This window comes from Cyprinus carpio, chromosome A21 (assembly GCF_018340385.1).
Source record: "Cyprinus carpio isolate SPL01 chromosome A21, ASM1834038v1, whole genome shotgun sequence".
Classification (NCBI taxonomy): Eukaryota; Metazoa; Chordata; class Actinopteri; order Cypriniformes; family Cyprinidae; genus Cyprinus; species Cyprinus carpio.
In genome coordinates this window covers 14,108,743-14,128,136 of record NC_056592.1, presented here as the reverse complement: position 1 = coordinate 14,128,136, position 19,394 = coordinate 14,108,743, and the positions used below count along the sequence as shown (strand labels likewise).

At 37.5% G+C, this 19,394-nt stretch overlaps 1 protein-coding gene across 22 annotated transcripts in view; it reads left to right on the top strand.

The window, feature by feature from the left end:
- The window catches only part of nrxn2a (neurexin 2a), a 282,683-nt gene that overhangs the window by 244,854 nt on the left and 18,435 nt on the right, over positions 1-19,394 (top strand). The gene's annotated exons all lie outside the window — the stretch shown is intronic.

Below are 19,394 nucleotides of genomic sequence, written 5' to 3'. Positions count from 1 at the left end.
CCAAGGCGATGGCATTTACTTTGTTTACAGTGCTCTGTGATTTGGTTTGTGTCGTAAATAATATTCGGTTGTATATAAAAATGAGTCTGTAAACTTTATGGTAGACATAAACAGCGAGTTATGAAGGAGAGGCGTGGCAAATAGCATCTGAGGTTTCACGCTGCTCTCAAGACAACTCAGCTTACGCCTCAAAATTTGTCCTTCATGAAGCAGGATTTACTTGAGCTTGTAAATTACAAGCAAGGACAGATAATCCAGTTGGTCGTGAGCATGATAGATGTATGGAATGACTGGCTACGGTGGGCGTAGCAGAGCCCGATGGCCCTTAGGCAGCTGACTTCAGGGTTTTCCCTCTTCTTCTCTCCTACTACTCATCCCTCTTTCTCTCTCTGATGATGTTGCTTGGGTTTGTAGCATCGTTTATTTACCCACGGACTCTGAGGTTAGATGATAACTGAGCAGAAACAGCCCGGGCTGATGAATGAGACAGAGCCAGGGGTTGTTACAGCTTGTAAAGAATAGCAGACTTATTTTGTATTCCGGGTGGGTGCGTATCGATCTGAACTAAGGTTCTGGCCTCCTCCATTTTGTTGGCATCATGTGTTGAGGGTGCCCCAGGGTTCACCTGCCCACCTGTCTGGGGCACAGAGTGATGGATTAATAGAGCTTTATGGTCTTGGTGGCCATGTTAACTGAACACCTAGGACCCCTGGAGAGAGGGCTTGAAATGGAGTGTAGATGCCACCCCAGACTTTGACCCACTGGTCGTGACATCAGCACGGCCAGGTATGTGAACCTGTGCCCCTGGTGCCCTCTGCCAGCTGGCATAGACATCAAAAAGAGAACGCGGACAGGATGGCAGATGCTTCAGTGGCCATTTGTTGTTGTTCTTCTGTTTGTTTACACTGGTACATGATTACAATACAGAAACAGTGAGATTCTGCTGGACTTCCTGTGATTTGGCTGCTGGTAATAACAGCTGTGCTGATATTCAGAGCAAAGGCATGTTTTTTGGAGTGTGATATTGTTTTTATTCAAGAATTCAGTAAAAATATATATAAATAATAAAAAAAAAAAACTTAATATTGAGTAACTTACTTTATAAACATTATATGGCCAGTTATGTAATTATGTGAATTTTTGCAACAGAAATAGTTCCAGAACACCTGCATCAACCATTTCTCATCTCTAAGTGATGGTTTTGTTCCTGAGTGAATCACTGTTTCAGTTTGCTGAACAAATGATTCAGTGTCTCACTGAATGAATTCTCTGAATGAATCAGTGTTTGAACAAATCAATTTAATGAATGATTCATTGACTCACTCATAAAGATAGTGGCTGCATCCGAATATGTGAAAAGAATAGTATGTGAGAATTCACAGTATTCATAAAACAGTAAGCGAAAAGAACCTAATATTCATAAGAGTGCATCCAGTACTATCCCATGAGGCCATGGGAGAGTATTTGTCAATGGCTGTAAAGTGAAGCTATTGGCACTTGTAGGTAACATGACCATGTCAACATGACAAATGTTGCATGTCTAGAATACATTCATACTACACACATCCATAGTATATTGAACCTTCTTTTTTAAATGTTTGCAAAGTAATTATTTAATCTAAAGAAGTACCTAGTTAGAGAGCTTGCAGTTTTGGATGCAGCCACTCATTTGTTTCATTCAGAGTGAATCAGTGGGCTTGAATAAACAGGTTGAATGAATGATTCAATGACTCACTCATAAAAACAGTCACTTCTTTGTCCCTGAATGAATCAGCGGGTTTGAACGAATTGTTTGAATTATTGAGTCAATGACTCACTCATTAACAGAAAGAGTGATTAAAAATCCCCACCAGTAATGCCCAGATTGATAATCTGTCTTGAAATCAACACTAACGAGCAGATTGAGCAGTGAAAAATGTCCTATTGCTGTTGAACTGTTATATCAGCACTTTTGAAACAACAGTTTAACTAGAACTAGCTGTTGTATAGCAGGACAAAAGCTTAGAGAGATGTTTCAGACAATTCGATTTGCATCATTTAAAGCTACAAAAGATCTCTGGCAATGTAAAACGAAGGAGCTGGAGCGCCTCCCATTATAATTAGCTGCGCCCACCGTGTGTTTGACTAATAGGCAGATTAAATTGGCCTTTGTCAATCACAGCCCACTGTAAGCCTCCTTCATTAAGCAACTTTAGAAAGCACCCTGTGGCAAAGGCCATCTCTGTGGAAGGGAATCAGGAGTACAGCACAAAAGAATAGTTTAACTCTCTTATTATAATATTCACACAGACCTATTTTGCTGGCAAATTTTATATTCATTGCTTTAGGGCAGTTATTATTTTGGTTACTTTTGGATTTGATATTTTGGGATTTTACGAAAAAATTAAGAACATATAAACAAAGAAATTTTATAGAGAGAGAGAGAGAGAGAGAGTTGAGTTGAGTTAATATGATATTGCTTGAGTTAATAATATTAATGATAATGCTAATATTATTAATGATAATCCCAAATGATATGCAGTTCAATAACAGAAACTCCTTTTTAGTCTTACTTAGGGACTGTGGGTATATCTAAGTCAAGAAGTTGTTGGGTAACACTGCCCTGTGGTACAGTATTTTTCATGGGCCCATTTTGTGCAGCAGCTCTAGAGCTTCATCAGTGCACCATCCATCTCATATTTGACTGGTCGAGGTGCACTTTGGCTATGGAACAGATGCCAGGGGCGGCAGCACACCTCTGGGAAATCATTCTTTTTAGTGGTGTGTATCCCCTAGACAGATGTGCCGTGATTAAAAAAAGGAGGAAAAATCTGTCAAATGGCAATGTGTGGTGTAATAATTAAAGGTGCAATTGTTGTTGAAAGAGTTGAGTTATTCAGCAAATTTTCTTTCTTGTTTTGCCCACTGAACTACAGACACTTACACACCGCAGAGTTCTGGGAGTGGCAGCCGTGTTTGTTTAAATGATGGAGTGGTTATTGTTGTGTTTTTTGTGCAGAATATAGTGTTTAATTGAAATTTGATAGCTGACATAGTGGTAACCATAGCAATGGTGTAGTCCTGCCACAACTTAGCAGCATCCAAAATTGCATGCTGTAGGGTAGGTACAAACAGACATACTCCTCTGCTCACGTGCTGTTTTTTTGCCTACTATACAGTCTCAGAAATAAGGGTACAACAGCTGTCACTGGGACCTAAAGGGTCCATTTTGGTACCTTAAGGGTTCATATTGGTACTTGGTACAACTGAAGTGTACATATTAGAACCTAATAGGTACAAAAGTGTACCTTTTGAAAAGGTACTGCCCCAGTGGCAGTTGTTGTACCTTTATTTCTGAGAGTGTATAGTATGGAAGTAGGCATATTCGGACACCTTGGAACTACATTTCCCACATTTAAAATGCAGGTTTTTAACACTGGTAACACCAATTACAAAAAAAAATCAAGCGGCATATTTATATGCATAATTATTTATGCTTTATTAATAATTTAAGTCATTTTTTGTTTGTTTTGCTTTTTGCACGCTTGGTAGACCGTGCACCAACCCATAACCCTGGAAAGCAAAATAATTTTGAAAAATAAATAAATAAATAACTATAAATGTCATAGACATGGTATACCTGATGGAGGGCACAAGGGTACTTGGAAAAATTCAAGATACTAAAAAAAATATATAAATGCAAACCAATATTGTTTCATAATATTCAATAAACTGTAAGGTTATATTATTAGGGGTATCTTGACTATTTCAAATAAATCTATTCCAATGTCACCTTATTTTAAAAATGACCCATCTGCAGCGTGTACAAGGCCTATGACATGTTGGATGTACTAAGTATGTGAGCTTTGGTGAGTTTTAGTAGGATTACTGTGGCAATACAGATCCTTATTGATGGGTAAAGGTCTGTGAATTCTCCACAAGGACAGTTAGTGAAAATATGCGTCATATATAAGATTTTCTAAATGGATTCTGCAAGGCATTTGCAGAGGTGTTTGTGGGATGCTGCATGCACACAAGTCTTTCTGACCTCTATTGAGTCAGATTCTCCAAATGAAGGCTGCGTTTGGTCATAATCAACCATGAAGAAGATAATAACTCTGGAAAGCAGCCCCAGCGCAGTGTTCTTATAGCTTTGCGTCCCATTTGTCAAGCCGTTTGAGGGAGAGCTCAGTTGTTTGTCAGTAGGAGAGATGACAATTGATTCATAAATTTGCTTTGATAAATTGTGCAGCAGGGCTGCGTGCTTCTAGTGCTAAATCTAGTGAGGAGGAGGAACACAGAGCCTGTGCTGCCTTCCTGTTTATTAGCAACTTCCTGCAAGACTTCATGCTTTATACATTTTACAGAGACATTTTCAGCTGCTCCGAATTAAAGCAGATGCATTTGGTAACCGAAGAAAATATGTTGTGAGTGTGGAGGATTTAGGGTTTGGTTGTGTGCTTCATTGCACTTAACCAAGACTGAAACGAGAAGTGTTTTGCATGCGATTGATGGATTAGACTTTCCTTTGAAATGCCTCGTTCAAAATGCCTAGGAGGACATACAGTATATCATTATGTTTTCTAGGTTTAGAAAATGCCCCCTGTGCCATATTGTAAAATGTGACCTTTTTATGACTAACCAAAACACCCTACATCAGTGACGCATGAATGCTTATTTCCATCTTTCTATGAAAATGTGTTTGCAATGTTTTTCATTTTGCTACATGCTTGGGGCGTACCATGTTAATCTTATAGTACACATCTTTGAAAATGTCATAACACAACACTGTTATGCAATCAGGATCTCTATCTAAGTGCCAGTGCAAATCTAGTACGATCTAAGCAAATGATTCGTGAGAACATCCACCTCTCTGTTTCATCACATTATCTGGAGTAGAGGGTTTGCTGGGAGTTGACCCAAATGGACCGAACCAATAATTGTTTCTCTTCAGCATGTTATACAGTTCAGTGGCTTTCAGAAGTATTTGTATGAATGTCTTTGCATTGTACAGGAAAATATCTAACTAAGTGGCATTTATTATAAAGCACACATTTACAACTTTTTTCAAGTTTTTGTTTACTTTTATTATGTACACATGCATATATTATGTAAACCTTTATTTTGGATGTGATTAATCGTGATTAATCATTTGACAGCACTAATTTATATACCAATATATTATTATTATAAATATATATGATTACTTTTATAATATATATATATATATATATATATATATAGCAATATGTTATATATATATGCATGTATACAATTTTCACCTTTCATTTTAATACACTCTGCATTAGTGGTGATTTCTCAGGGACTCTTTCTGCAAGTTACATTGATACGCCAGTAGGTGGCAACAAAAGTCTTTGAGTCATTTTTATTCACTCAACCGTTTTGTTCATAAACACTGCATAGTTCAAGAATGAAACACCACTGTGTTGTGTTGTTCCGCAGTGACTTTGTTTGGAACTATTTATTGGCGGAGCAAACAAAATATTCGCTTCTTCTGTGTTTCTTTAATTTTAGTATTGTGTGTATTTTAAATGTGTGTTAGTTTTTGTTGCTTTTTTGTTTCTCGTGAGTTGCTGTTTGGTGGTTTTGATGCTCTGCTTTCCACCTGGGTATAAAAGCTGCTGTCGTTTGATTAAAGGGGTCATATGATGCTATTTCAAGTTTTCCTTTCTCTTTGGAGTGTTACAAGCTCGTGGTGCATAAAAAATCTGTAAAGTTGCAAAGACAAAAGTCTCAAATCCAAAGAGATATTTTTTTATAAAAGTTAAGTCAACCACGCCTAAACGGCTCATTCTAACATGCCCACACATGTCTATGTCACGATGTGGGAAGATTTGCATAACGCCACCCAAATGTTCACGCAAAGATAGAAGGCATAACCTTTGATTCTCCACTGTTGCTGCCAGCGCCATGTTGCGGAGTGAAAGCGAAAATACTTTGTTTGGCCTTCCAAAAGAGGACACAACTAGAAATCAGTGGTTAAGTTGTATTTACAACACTGTTCCAGAACAGTTCAACTCAAATATTCAGATGTGTGCAGTGCATTTATGGGTTTTATGGAGAACTGTTTCCTGATCCTGGGAGAGACAGAATACAAGTGCCGGTGGTCCAAGAATACAGTGCCGGCTGTTCTGACTCACAGTCTCTAAGTACGTTTACATATGTAAATGATTTGGAGTTTTTGGTTTTGTAGAGCAGTTTTGTGTAGTTTAGAGTATGGGTTCTCAATTGATCTGCATATTTTGTATGTTTCTCTTATGGCTTCAGATGTTTGTTCTATGCTGTAAGTGCCCTGCGAAGTGGACATCACAGGATATTCCGCCATGATTCCAGTTCGAAGCTAACATATATGTTACATTCAAAGTGCATTGAAGTGAGCGAGACGTGAAATTAAATTGTATTATTTACAGAGGTATATGATGTCACACTTGTCTGTGTGTGAAGACGTTGCACAAATCCATGAATGAATGTTCCAAGTGAGGTAAACGTCAACAGATTTCCCCTGCTTAGGGAGTAGGGAGCAACGAACACTTTGTAGGGACCATGTCAATGGGAACACAATTCATGCACGGAGCTCACTTCTAATGAGCCGATTATATGAATCAGGTGTGTTAACAAAGAGAGACATGCAAAATATGCAGAGCTGCGGGGTGCGAGGAATGGAGTTGAGAACCGCTGTAGAGTAGCGCTTGTTGTTTGTCATTTCTCCGATCACAAATGCAGACATGGTTTTATGTTTACGTGGTGCGATGCAACGCAACGTGTAAAAACACAGTATAAGTCATTATAATCCGTAATTATGTCTCCACTGGATGCAACAAATGGCTCGATTTAATGGGTTTTATTGTTTTTGTCTTGTCTCGCTGGTGTTCTGACCAGGACACGCATCAAAGTACGGCAAGGGGCGTAACATTTGTTTCACACGCTTGGGGCATTCATCCAATCACAAAGCATTTGTTAGATTTCTCTTCCTGTCAACATACTGTCCTGTCATAAAAAAAGGCACTGGATAGCTGGAAAAATCAGAGCGTTTCAGTAGGTCAGGTCATTTTGGAGATGATGAGATGTACAGTATGTGGAAAATAATGTGGGGTTTTTTTAACCTTAAACCGCATAAACACATTTCATTACACCAAAAACACAAAGTAATGTTCTTTTTAGAAAAGTAGAGTAGAGATAGATTTATAGATAGTTAGATTTATTGGTAGTTATTTTTATAGTTGATTTTTTTGTATATTTAATAATTTAAATATATAATCAATTTTTACATTTTAACATTGTAACATTTTCAGGTTTATTTAAATTGCTGAAAATGATTTTTAATAGTTTAACACCACTGGAAAATAGCCATCTTTTAAATTAGTAACGCAGATCCTGAATCAATGATATTTTGGATTCATTTATTTTAAGTGTAGCCGGTGTGTCCAAATAATTTTAGGAGACACTCTATAAACATTAGGCCAAGTGTTTTTTGTCTGTATTGCGTGCAGTGCTCTGGGTGTGAGTGTTTGTGTATGCGTATGAGCATGTGTGGGTGTGAACGGTCCTTCTAGCTGTCACTCTCGCATTGACAGAGTGGTTTGAAGAGTCCTGTGGTCCTACTCTCTACTCTGCAGTTGTTACTCCATATCAGACTCTCTTAACCAAAGCTATTTCACAGTGATTACTCAATGAAAGCAACACAGGTGACCCCGCTTGCCTCATTATAGATGTCTCGTCCCACCCATGTATCCCACAATCCTCTGCTACATCCCCTCCCACACCCGACCAATCATCTTGCCCTCCTTCCTGCACTCCAGACCGTATACTACAATTGCCTCCCCTATCGCAAAAAGGTCGTGTTCATATTAATGTTTTGTACTCTTTTAATTTGCACCGTGATTTGCGTTCGTGTAGCTCAGTTGTAGATTATTTGCGTTAATAATGCCTTGAAATCCAATCATGCTATCATCAATTATCGATCCCCGAGAATGGACTTGCACGATTAAAATGTATGCTCAAAAATCATTAATTTTAGCATGATTTCTGTGAGGGTTAGGTTTAGGGGGTGGGGTTAGGTGTGGTCATTCAAACGAATAATCCACCTAGTAAAATATTGTACGAATTACTGTGAGATCGGTGTAAAAAGTCCACACATTGCATTTAAATAAACGTGCGTTTTGATTGGTAATGACGTTATACGTCATTTCATGACGACAGACGCAACGCGATACTGTCATTATTTTTACGCCCGCTAGAGGCGCTTAACGTTAAAACGTAAAAATAGGTCGTAATAAGGTGCTTGCACAAACGACCTATATGGTCGTTTTTTGTTGGAGGACAGGCTCCACAATCCTGTGCTACATCTCCTCCCACACCAGACCAATCATCTCACCCTCCTTGCACTCTTTAAAGCTTCTTGTTGGATTTGCATTTTTGGTATTTAGTAGTTGTTGTAGTTGATAAGATATAGTGGATGTTAATATGTGGTTGATGTTCCTTCATTGGTTGTGAGAGTGGATGATTTATTGTCGTCCGATATGCAGGGCCACTGTCAGAACCCGACCTGCCGTAGCCTCTTACTGCACTCTGAATGCGAGACGGCACGCCTTTGGGGAATGGGATTTTTGCCTGGGGCAGTACTGCAGAGTTGCACTGGTGTGCATAAAGGACGCTGATAGAGGGGAAAAAACCACAAGGTGACTTTCCTCATCATTCCTGAAGTGAATAAGTTTATGTGATGTTATTTTCCCTTCTGAATTCCATGGATATAGACATATGTAGAAAATATGAAGCCATGTGTGTTGGATACAATAGAGACTTTATAATATATATTACCATTATTATTAAAACATTCGTTGTATGGACATGAATCATGCTTCAAACACGCTAGAATGAACAGGTGTTTATTATTTTTATATAAACATTAAGTAAGATTAATAAATACTGTAAAAAAAAACTCATAATACCTAATGCATTATTCATAAATGCATTCTGCATATGTTAACATATAGAACCTTATTAGAAAGTGTTATCAAGGCCAGAATTACCATATGGGAATTTGGGCGCTCGTCCAAGGGCACAATGTAGGGCAGTGTAAAGGTTTTCATGGTCATTGATGTCAGAGCAAAACTGCAAAAAGTGGATGAGTCCACTAAAAATCAACCTCCACCTACCCATAGGTGCATGGTTGAGCAGGAAAACCTTCGGACCACAGTGTCTGCGATTACCACAATACTGTAACCCAGCCCTGAAACCTACCAGTATTTATTGGTGAGAGTGTGAATGCACTGTTATGCAGTTGTAGCCATCGAAGCACCCCCCCGCTCCTAAAACCTCCCTTTGTTCCCTGTCTGCCCACCTTAATGTTCAATAACTGCCTCTCCTCAATGCAATATTAACATGTGCTGCCATATAAACAGTCCTCAAGACTGCTTTTGCTTGCAGCGTCTTGCCCATGTGCATGCCGCAATGGAGATTTGCCTTCAGGCTAGATTAGTCATAAGTCAGTCTTTCAGCCTGTGCCCAGACTTTAATTAGACTCTCTTCTCTTCTTCCTCTGCTGCACTGAGGATAGCATCCCTCCATCCTTTTGTTTTCTCCATCCTCTCTCCTGAATTTCATTAACTTATTGTTTTGTTAGTATTCTCTCCTGAATTTCATTATATATATAATATATATATATATATATATATATATTCTTTTTTTTATTTTAATCACTCTTCAAGATGGGTCTCATTTACACAAAGACAACCTGGGTTCTCCTGTCAAGCTTTACCATTCATGAGATTGTTTTGTCTTTGCAAAAATGTTGATGTGTCTTATTACGAACAGTCAGTCACATTGGTCGCCTGCGGGGCAAGCCAAGCCATGCAGCGAGATGTCTAGACATAGTCTAGTGGATTAAGGCCATTTCATTCCTCACATTAGGGGGTCAGCCACAGAGCCACAGGTCATGACACTTCACGTGACAAAGCGGCCTGTAGCCACATTGCATTTTTATTTGAAAATCACATGAGACAGTGTTGTCATGAAATTTCAAGATTGCTAACCCAAAAAGGCAAATGACAAAGGCAGGGTTTGGTAATAGGAAAAGGAAATTCTATTATTCCATATGAGAGAGTAGCTAATAACTTTGCATTCAAGTGGGCCCCTGCGTCAGATCTGCGTCGCACACAAAAACAGTGCAGCTCATTAAAAAGAAAGTACTAGAAGAGAAGGCTATATTGTGGCATGGCATTCAGCTGCAGAAAAAAAGATGGGAATTTTATGTGGGACATGCCAAGAATAAAAATGCACTCTTGTGAAAAGCTTTTTCAGCATCCAGACTTAAAAGGATGTGTTTCATTACCAGCCAATGTGGCCAATATGAGTCGAAGTCATCTACCTCTAGAGCGCCATCTTAATGAAAACTCTTGCACCACCCATTTCCCAAAGCTCCCATTAACATGAGGCTAAAGTTTGAAGACATACAGAATGGACGCAGTGCAACTCTGCACATAGTCTAATGATGCAACAATTTTCATGTTTTGACATTAACACTACCACAGTTCACATATTACAAGTTTGCAGTCATTTGTAAGAAAGCAGCTGGGTTTAAGTGGATGAATTGATAGGATACACCAGAAGGGAGAAGAAATCACTGGAAGTCAAAAGGTCAAAAAAGAGAAAATGTCACCCATGCATGCATGAATCATTCACAATGAGATCAACAACATGCTTTTAGAAAATAGATTGAAATTACATTTCATGTCAACTTTATGCTGGGATAGAAGAAAGTATTTTGACAGAAAAATGGCACACTGCAGCTTCAAGGAAATGTTGAAATATTAGACTCTAAATTTAGATTATCTGATACGTTAGAGGGATTTTAAGCTCTTTTCATTTTGTCAAATTACTCTATGTTTAAAAAAGTCCCATGAGAGAACAATGGCACTTGTCTCTTTAAGCCTATCTCTGTCCTCTGACTGACTGTGAAGGTCATGTTCGGTGACTCCTATTAGCCTGCAGTGTGTGTGGGTAAACAGACAGGTGAGCCCATGCGTTAGAGCAGCACAGCCAAAGGTCATGATCACTGGCCCTCGCTCGATGCTCCCTGTCCACCCTCCTCACACCAATCAGGAAGGCATGTTTACCTTTAATTAGTGTTATCGGTAATATGCAGAGCAGCCTGTCTCTTATCAGATAGACTCTGCATTGGCAGAACAAAAGCCTGTGGTTAAATTTGCCTCAAGGGTTTACAGGCTCTCTTATTCAAAATTAGCTTCCTTAATAGTCATTGTCTCCTCTGCTTTACCTCGCCTTTGCTCCTCCGGAAAGTAGGGCAGGCGTTTCAAAGCGCTCATGCAAATGAAAAGAGGGCTATTCCAATTTCAAGAGAGAGAACGTAAACACATTGCCACAAAACAAGGTTGTCTGCCTCGATTCGGAGCAGAGATGTTGAAGTTGAATAGCTGCGGGCTTTTGGTTGTCTTTTTAGTATGATTTTCAGCTGTAGTCTCAAGATGCAGAGTTGAAAAGTGGTCATAGGCTCTCTGGGAAAGTAAATGCTGACAGGTAATGAATCTTTCCCGGCTGGTTTATTTTTCCTCTGGGTGGTTTTGAAGCAGCCATCATTCTGTGTCATGAATGTTAACCTCTCGAAGTCTCGAGCACAGCAAGCATTCCTTAAACAGTCATTTTATACCTTCAAAACAATCACATCTCCATTATGAAGTGATTTTGATGCTTACAGGGTAAGTGTAGGTTTTCATGAGGCATGCTGGTTGATATTAGATTTTGATTGCTTGTTTTAAATCTGTAGAAACTATATGTAAGTGTATCCAGCAGTTTTTTAATCTAAGGATTTATTTTCCCCACACATTGTCTTTTAAACATTTTATTTAGAAGATAAAGAAAAGAAATTGGAGTTTTGAGGGACAGAACCAGGATCGATTCAGACTACATATCTGACTTGTTGGCAAGATATTCAAAAATAACACCATCAGAATTTCAAGCCTTTTAAAGGCAGGTCAGTTCGCTCAGTGGCCATCTTTGCATCTATTTTAGGTTAGAAGTGTAGCTTATAGCCCTTTAATGGAAAAAAGTCTGAAAGCTCTCAAATTGTGTCAAGACATTTAGTTTCAATTGCATGTTACAAATCAGCAATAACATCTGGCAGCAGTTATATCATAAGTTTAGTTTATTTAAGCTCAAATCATGCTACAAAATGTATTTAGGTTGTTCTAGAGACAGAAAATGCCTCTATCAAAAATAAGTTTTATCTCTTTTTGACCGAAAGGCAGTGATTGGATTCGTATTGTTTTCATAATAGTGGTTATTATTTTGTTTAATTTTAATCACATTTTAGTAGTTCTGAGAAGAGCTGCACTCTCTCCATTTTCCCATCTCTCCTGACTATCTGCAGTATCTGTGCTATAGTAACAGAGAGGGGATGTCTGTGTCTGGGCTGCACTGTCTCTTCTGGCAGCTCTACAGCCGCGATAAATCATGTCCTGCTGGGATGTAATGGTACAAAAGGTGTTGAGCATCCCCATGTTGTATGGCACTAATGCTACAAGATCCTTTATAATAGGGTTTTAAAAAATGATTAAGTGATGAGAAGGAGATTGTAGATGGTCTTGGTGAGGTTTGGGCCGGAATGAGGTTGTAGTGGAAGAAATATGAATTCTGGTGATGTCTAGCAAAGTCTTTAAAAACCAGGAGCTTTCGCTTACAACCTTTCATTTATCCGACATGCATTGACAGGACTGCCGCTGTAGGCAGAGCTAGGGGTGGGGTCACAGGAGAATTGGCCCCTTTCTGGAAGATTATAGGCTTTTGGAAGCCAAACACTTTGAAGCAGAACAAAACTGTTCCTGTTCTCTGTTATTTGGCACCCTGATGAAGACCTATTTGGGCCGATAAATGTTGGTGCATTTTAATATGTAGCCCTGAAAATGAAAGCTTATTAAAAACTACAATTTAAGATTGTTCCTGTTTTTTGTTTTTTGTTTCTCTGATGAAGGAGGGTTTGGGTATATTTGTTTTAATTTTAATACCCTTTTCCCATTTAGTAGTGGGGAAGCTACGTGTAATTTTTTGATTTTTGAAAGATTTTTCTATTTAATAGTGGGAAGTAATGTGAGATATTTGGTTTCTTGTTGTTTAGCTGCATTAACTACTAAATAGATATTTTTTGCTTTTTTACATTTGAAATTTAGATTTTAAAGAGCATTTACTCTAGAAATAGACCATAGTCAGGGTGGCAGCATATTTAAATTTTGACAGTAATGAAAACGAGGTTGTGAGGGTTAAAAATACGGTCCATTCAGTGGATTGTACTGTTGTTTAAAATTAAATTTCCATAGACAAAACCTCCTTAAAAAAACTTAAAATAACATGATCTAGGACCATTATACAGAGCAAGCCATTGTTTCCATAGTGTGTTAAATTCAGTATGGTATCTAACCTAAGTCAATACAGTTTTTTTTTTCATTGATCATTGATGTTACAAAATCTCTTTTTTTTTTTCATTGATCATTGATGTTACAAAATCTCATATAAGTTGTATAAATGTATTGATTGACTTGACATTGTATGGTTTGGTTTACTATGGAAGTAAATAGTCTACCGTTTCAACTGTTTGATTACCAATATAGTGAGAATATGCATATTTTCCCGTTCATTCGTTTGGAATGCACTGAGCAAAGGGAGGAACTACATTATCTTCAGCTAAATTCCCATGACATGCAAAGTGTCCACAGCAGATTCCCTTTGGACACCGGAACAAAAAAATATATATACATTTATTTTAAATATGACAAAAGTTTCACAACTTTCCCTTTAAAGAACATTAGTATTTTACATTTATGGCACGACTTTTGTGGCAGTAAAACAGCGACATCTGCTGACGGACACCGTGCTGCGTTGTCACGGGAACATGCCAGTTGAAGATAGTGAGGAAATTAATTTGATCCCTTTGCAAAGTGCATTCCAAACGACTGCATAATGGCACGCACGTGCCCTGCTCACTCCAAAGTCCCCACTCCAAGGGGATAGGGATGATCACTTCCATTTGAAATTTTAGTGCATTCCAAACGACTACATAATGGCACGCACGTGCCCTGGTTTTTCGATACTCGTACCGGCATTTTCCTCTCTAGTTGCTTGAAAAGAAAGCAAGTGTGATGCCTTAAATCCACATTTCAAGAACATGGAATCACATTGACACAAATTATTGTGTTTGACCCTTCTTGCGTATTTGAGCTCCTCTGAGTATGCGTTTTTTTGATAGTTTGATAGATATCGTCTTTTGATTGATTTCTATAATTGACATTGTGTTGAGTTCGTTATCTATTTTTGTGTGGAGGTGGTGATACATTTTGGGGCAGCACTGGGGCAAAGAGTGAAGCGGGATGATTGTGTCCTCTCCTTCAACTTCTGCCCTCATCAGCTTCCATCCCATAATGCTCCAGCTCCTTCCTAGACACTAAACTCTCCCAGCTCAGACAGAAGCTGCAGTGGATGTGGCAGCTCAATGCCTGTGTGGTCAGACGGGGTCAGTAGGAGCAGGGGAATGATGTGCTTGAGAGGCCATATGAGGGAGAGAAAGGAGCTTTATTACAGTGCAAGGGCAAATTAGAGGTCAGCTCAACAGTTTGACTGTTGTGGTGTGTGTGGGGGAGATTATATTCACCATGTTACATGTGCTCAGTTTATGGCTTACCTGAATTGTAATTATGTTTGCTCAGTATGCATTAGTTCAGGGGGTTTAGCTCACTTCAAAAATAAACATTTACTGATAATTTACTCGCCCCCATGTCATCCAAGATTTTAATGTGTTTCTTTCTTCAGTCGCAAAGAAATTCTGTGAAGAAAGTGAAGAAACAGTGGACTTCAATGGCGGCCAACAGGTTGAAGGTCAATTTGGACCTTAATCTTGTCACAATTAGGAGCATCTAATGAGTCCAGTTTTCAGTGTCACATGAGTCAGATATATTTCTATAGGTGTGGTCACTTTTACAGTTGCTTTGCAAAATTTTGTTCTATTTGTTTGGTGATTTTGTTGAGTTTTACAGTTGCTTTGCAAAATTTTGCAAGAGAATTCCATTCATTTCAGTAGGAATCTGTGTGATTTGGATGGTCATTTGAAATTGTTCCTTTTGAATATAAGATAAAAGTGTTCCATTTCTTTTAAAAAACAAAATCTTATCAACCCAAAGTTTTAACAGTAGTATATGTGTATATATTTTTTGACACTATTTTTATCAGATTTTTTTAAATCTTTATCAGACGCCGCCTGGGGGCAGCAAAAGGAGTGGTATTGGGTCTGCAGAAAAGTTCTGAGAAAAGTAGTGTAAAACAGTTTTAAACACATCAGTTTTAAATCACATCAGTTCTGATTCTGAGGGAATAATTTAGTAAAAATTGTGCATATTTTATCACACAGGTTGGTTTTGAGTGTTAGGTTGTATAGGATGTAATATCTAAAATGTTCCACTACTACTAAACCAGTGTGCATTTGGTTAAACTGGATTTCACATGTGATTGAGATGTAGGTTTCTGTGGAACAACCATTCAGTAAATTCACCCTTGAGCATGTATCATTCATTGCCCTTGTTTATCTGGGCATTTTATTCACATTACCTTCTGCCCTTTACAAAATTTGCTTAGTCAGTCAGTTTTGTTTCATTTTATTTTTCCAGATGTTTGACATCTGGGCATTAAAGCCAGTTTTTTTGCACTTAAGCCAGCAGGGACAGCCTGTTGACAGGTGATTGTGTCCTGCCTCGGTAGCGGCATGCTCTAGAGAGATTAGTCACCCACAATGCCCTTCACTCATATGCATCATCAGTATTGCATCAAACACAGAGGCTCTGGAACATAAATCACTGTCATTTCTCTTTCTAGTCATGAATGATAGCTTACGTTAGCCTGTTGCTGGCCGTCTGTTATTCTCATGAGATCGGGAGGTCATTGTGTACTTAGGGGACCGGTGGGCCCCTTACTTGGGACCACAGCTTGTGCAGTTGAAATAAAGAATCCATTATTCAACTCTTGACTCTGTCCTTCAATATCTCTGTGATTCATCATCCGAGAGAGTCCTCGAGTTACATTTTATGGCCGAGTTTAACAAACAACACACATTTTCTGTCTCTAATTCCTGCTGAGGACAGAGGCTTTTGGGCTAAAGTTCTTTAGAGTACACTTCAACACCTGCTGAAGTGTAACTCACAAGTTTTTTTCGTGTGAATAGAGATGTTCTTTGAATAAATATTTTACGATTGTTGATGGGGATGTTCTTTGAGTTGATGTTTTATTGAGGTTTGGCAATATTATGGATATTATGAGTGGGTAGTTTACCGAGGAGTGTTATGGTGGGTGAAAATTTTTGTTGAATTTTCAGAGTATGTGAACTTCAATAAGACAAAGCCATTTCAGAACAATTGAGGGAGAATGCACTGAGAATGAATTGCTTTGTTTATCTTCATGCACTGCTTTCATTGTTTTAGACCCCAATTCGCAAAAAGATTTATGCAGATGCAGTTGACTACTTAAAATGGTGATCGATTCATGTATAATTTGTGAGTCTGATTTGTGTAACTGGACTTTTTCTCTTTTGTCTCAGTCATTATGCTTATAGTTTTGCAAAGAGGTTCAGTCTATCCATGCAAAAGTAAAATGCATCCTTTCCTATCATTTGGATACTTTAGTCAGAGAAAGTCAACTATATTTTTATCCATATTCTGCTGTTTTCCATACCCCGTGAATCGTTCTGTTCCCGGTATTGTTCATACTAGATAGGAGTATCTCGAACCAAATTAAAAATAGAGTGAAATGGAGAGTGAGGAGACTGATGAAGTGTTTCATAACATGGTTCCATCCAAGCAACTTAAGCATTAAACTTTGTGTTAAAAACCTTCTTCATTCCTGTCATTCTTCTAGCTGGATTTAACTAATCAAAATGGATTGTGATGGTCCAGTGAATCTGTAAAAGCAAAGTGTGTTTGAACTGAAGTGACCTTTAAATTGAATTATTTCTTTTTTGGAGGAATTTCAGTTATTCGTCATATAGCTGTCAAAGTTCCGGTAGCAGGATTGGATGCTGGTGTGAATTTTAACTAGCTTAACAAGTAAGACTCAATCAGCATCCCAAAAAAGACCATGTTTCAAGTGTCTACTGTCAAACCAGGCTGAGCTAGCATGAAAAAAAAAACAATTCTTTCTATGAAAACATAACCTTTTATATTCTCTTTTTAAGTTCTGTTTTTTTTGTTGTTGTTGTTATTTTTTGCTTTTGTGTAGTTTAACATTTGGATGAAATCCTCTTGTGTATTCATTCAGTAGATTTGCCCTCATTTGTATGGTGAGGAGACATTGATATCAGACTAGCATTAGCACACACTCGCTAGTTTTTTATCTCCGCCCTTTAGATTCCAGAACACACTCTGCATTCACCTCATGCTCTGTTTGATATTTGTCAGACATCAGCATCTCAATGAGAACCTGTCAGTTGAGGTCAGAGGAAGGAAGGAATATATCCAAACTCTAAACGTGTGTGGAAGTTTTATCAATCTGTGGCTTTGTGTCAGAGAACACGAGGCACTTTTTATTATTGTTGTTTTTACTCTTTCTAGAGACTGATACCGGACAATGCTAAAGCTGTAGAATGGTAGCAATGTGATGTTTCCAAAAAGAACAAGGTAGCGTTTCTGAGTTGTCAACTGTTAAACGCTCAAGTGCTCCTCCCAGAGGTGGGTTGTGTAGTGTGGGGTTGTTGTTTTGTTGGGAGTGAATGAATGTTTGTTTAGAAACAGCAGGAAACTGTCAGTAGTTATACATGTCAGGATGTCAGTGGCTGGCGAGCCAATGTGTGTGTGCCTTTGTGAGAAGGAGTGGTGATTAATGCAAAACATGGAGCACACTCCATTTGCCCTCCTGCATTACAAAGGACACTGTTGAGCTCCTCTCCCAAGGGTGAGCCACTGTAGCATGACCAGATGTTTCTTTTTGCTCACAAGATATTCCCTATCCTTCTCGCCATCATTCATTTTGTTTTATTGTCACATCCAATACCTTTAAATATTGCTGTTTTAAATTGCTTCATGATCCAGAGATTTTTCTTGGGTGTTTAGGTCATGTGGTGGTGCATGTTGTATATCTATATTGGTTTTACCCATGTGCAAAAATTGACTTGGAGGTGGGTTGCCTGAACAGCTAGACAACTAATTTGTCTTACAGAAAGCCCTGTGTAATTACAGGGCTTTGTTGTTTCAGGTTCAACTGAACCCAATCAGGTACGTTTTGTAGGGGCGTTTACAAACTGTGGAGCTGTCGGCAGACTAATTAAAATGTCTTTAAAATATCAAAAATACATGTGTAGGGAGGTTTATTCAACTTATATATATATATTTAGTACAGGTCAAAAGTTTGGAAACATTACTATTTTTAATGTTTTTGAAAGAAGTTTCTTCTGCTCATCAAGCCTGCATTTATTTGATCAAAAATACATTAAAAAAATTTTAATATTTTGATATATTATTACAATTTAAAATAATTTTTAAAATGTTTTTAAATTTATTATACTTTAAATTATCTTTTTTATTTCTGTGATGCAAAGCTGAATTTTTAGGATCATTATCACATGATCCTTTAGAAATAATTCTAATGTGATGATTCATTATCAAAGTTGGAAACAGTTCTGCTGCTTAATATTTTTTCAGAACATGTGATACTTTTTTAGGATACTTTGATGAATAAAAAGTAAAAAATAAAGAAAAAGAAGAAGAAGCTATGTTTTTAAAATATAAATATTTTGTAATAACAATATACACTACTGGTCAGTTATTTGGGGTCAGTAATTTTTTTTCCCTTTCTTTTTTTTAAATAAAATCAATACTTTTATTCAGCAAGGATGTGTTAAATTGATAAAAAGTGATAGTAAAGAAAATATATTATTAGAATATATATTATTAGAATTTTTTATTTTTAATAAATGCAGTTCTTTTTAACCTTTTATTCATCAAATATATTAGACAGCAGAACTGTTTCCAACACTCATAATAAATCAGAATATTAGAATGATTTCTAAATGATTATGTGATAGACTGGATGTTACATGTGACACTGAAGGCTGGAGTAATGATGCTGAAAATTCAGCTTTGCATTACAGGAATAAATTATTTTTTTTTAAAGTATATTCAAATAGAAAACTATTATTTTAAGTTGTAAATAATATTTCACAATATTACTGTTTTTTTTCTGTATTTTTGATCAAATAAAATGCAGGCTTTGAGCAGAAGAGACTTCTTTCAAAAACATTAAAAATAGTAATGTTTCCAAACTTTTGACCTGTACTGTATACTGTGTATATATTATATATATTATATATATATATATAATATATATATATATATATATATATATATATATAT